This window comes from Entelurus aequoreus, linkage group LG11 (genome assembly GCF_033978785.1).
Source record: "Entelurus aequoreus isolate RoL-2023_Sb linkage group LG11, RoL_Eaeq_v1.1, whole genome shotgun sequence".
Classification (NCBI taxonomy): Eukaryota; Metazoa; Chordata; class Actinopteri; order Syngnathiformes; family Syngnathidae; genus Entelurus; species Entelurus aequoreus.
Window position 1 is genome coordinate 21,890,990 of NC_084741.1, and position 2,500 is coordinate 21,893,489.

The window sequence follows — 2,500 nt, forward strand, 5'->3', positions numbered from 1 at the left end:
TGCCATTTTACACTTAAGTCCTGAGAATTTGCGAAATTTAGTCCTACTCTCAAACTTAAGAATAAAAGCTATTTATCAACTTTCTTAAGTCTAAGAATCACTCCTACTCTCCATGATATTTACGAGACCTTCAGAGGTGTCCTAAGTGGTTAGGAGTTGCCAGCAGGGGATGGCACTGAGGCGAGAGAGACGTGCGCGAACGTTCAGGGAGCGGAAGGATGTCCTGGCTTTGTTTGATGACGAGCAGCTGATCAAACGGTATCGTTTAGACAGAGCGGGTATTATTTTTGTCACAGATTTAATAATTTTCGATTCCATGTTGATTTCTGCATGTGGCTGCAGTGGGCTAGTATATATAGAGCCACCCACACCAGTTTCAAAGTAGTTGCCTAATTAATGAATTGGAAAGAAAATGTTATGAGAGTAACGTGTGTGTGTGTGGCCCTTTAATAGGTGACAGCATGTGAGGTGAGTGACGTCAGTGAGTGTGTGGGCGAGAGAAGAGAGGGAGCGGTAGCGTGAGTGCGGGCGGGGACTAGTGTGTTTTGTGTTGGATTGGCTGTGTGCAAGCAATCAATAAAGCAAGATTTGCAACTAATCGCCGGACTCATCATTCACCCTAAAGTCGTCCGCTGTGGAGACCCACTGCCGGGTAAAGTGAAGGGTGTTGCCCCGAGCATACATCCTGGAGAAGTGTCTCCCCTGCGCTCTTCGACTACGGTCTGGGAGCAGAAAGCAGGAAAGGTGCAACAAAAAGGAAACATTTATTTTTGATTCATTGCCAATATTGTTTGTTTGTTTTGTATTATTTTGTAGTTTATTGTCAAAATATACACTCCCATTGTCCACTTAAATATTTCTAAGATATTTCTTTATTCTTAGACAAGGGATTCCCTTCCGTGATTGGTCATTTCTATGGACACAGAAATGACGTCACCTAAAATTCCGTTTACGGCACATAGTAATGTCGTAATTTAGCTCTGAGTGTGACACTTAAGATTCAGTCCTACACTTCGCTGCAAGTGTGAGTAAGACGCTTGATAACTAACTTTTAAGTGCAGCTTTCAGCGAAGAATTTCTTTACTCTTAAGTCAACTCTTAGCAGACTTCTTAGGAGTAATTCTAAGAAGCTTGATAAATACAGCCCCAGGTGCGTATATGAGCTGTGTTAAGGAGCGACGTTATGACACGCAAACCGCCTAACAGATGGCGCCAAAGCCACAAACACTGGACTCGATAGCAACCTCCCCTAGTCGCCACAAACGAAGGCGCTCGCACCACCAGACGACAAGCGAAGGAAGTCTGTACATACGATGTCCTCCTGCTCCGTGTGCAGCACTAATATAGTGCATGTAAAACACAGTCGGGGTGGAGCGGCCAGTTTCCATGGCGACGGCAACCAAAAAAAAAAAAAGAGTGTCCCTCTTCTGCCAGGAGTTTGGAGTCCAGGCGAGGATTGAGGAGGAATTCTAAACCCCTTTATGGAGATTTTCCCCCGGCCCCCCCCTCTCATCCATCCCTCCTCATCCTTCTCTTCTTCCCCCGCGGTGACTTTTGGCAAACGTAGGAAGCGTCACAGCATCCTAAGCCTCCAGCGACTCAGCAGAAAAAGTCTTTGTCTCCTGCTTCTCGTGTTGGAAAATACTTCTAGATGATGCTGGGGGGGGGGGGGGGGCTAACAAATAAAGGCATTTGACAGAAGAGGGCAAAGGTCATGACTGACTTGCACAGTAAAAAAAAAAAAGGATGTCTTAAAAAAAAGAGATGTTCTCGTGTGCTCTAAGAGGATTTTCTCCTTCTCCTCGCCTGTGGGACGGGTCCCTCCATGCTGCACAAGAAGAAAAAAACAAAAAAAAACAAAAGAAAAACGTTCCCGCCGTGATAGGTGAAGCCATGCGTCCCCTCGGCACGACTACATGTCCGTGTCCCCGTCGTAGGCCAGCGTCAAAGGTTTGAGGCGATTGTTTTGCTGCCTCTGTCTCTGAGGTCTCTTTGGCTTTTTGCTGCATCAGTGAAGGGCGACAGGAGCAAAATATTGTTAATATTTATCGTCTCGAGTCGCCCGCAACGCTGCAACACCACGCTGGACACTAGATTAGGTCATTAGGTACACCGGCACGCGCCACAAGATCGCGGTATTATAGTACACTTCTTAAAAAAACGACAGTAATAAATGTACTGATTTACCACACAGTACTGTTAATGATGTCATTAGATGGTGCAGGTGTACCTAATGAAGAGGTCGACAAGGATTTGACAATCTGTGATGATGCTGCCATCTGCTGGAGATAAATCTGCCATTACGTTGTTTGTTAACAACCCAAAAAGCTAGGTTAAAATATGATAATTATATTACTGTAATAATTATACTACTACAGTAATGTGTTTGAGTCTAATTAAATACGCTGTCAAATAAATAAGGAATAAACAAATGGATGGAGGGGAATGAAATGGATGAAATGTCAAAACTCGGCCACAAGAGGGAGGCATAGCAGCATTC

The 2,500-nt window shown here is 44.7% G+C and overlaps 1 protein-coding gene across 1 annotated transcript in view; it reads right to left on the bottom strand.

Annotated features, from left to right (window-relative positions):
• thsd7ab (thrombospondin, type I, domain containing 7Ab) overlaps positions 1 to 2,500 on the bottom strand; it is a 621,850-nt gene that overhangs the window by 2,455 nt on the left and 616,895 nt on the right. Inside the window, exon 31 of the mRNA XM_062062699.1 lies at positions 1 to 2,003. This exon is cut by the window's left edge and continues 2,455 nt beyond it. The gene's annotated coding sequence lies outside the window, so the exon portion shown is untranslated. The remainder of the gene's footprint in view (positions 2,004 to 2,500) is intronic.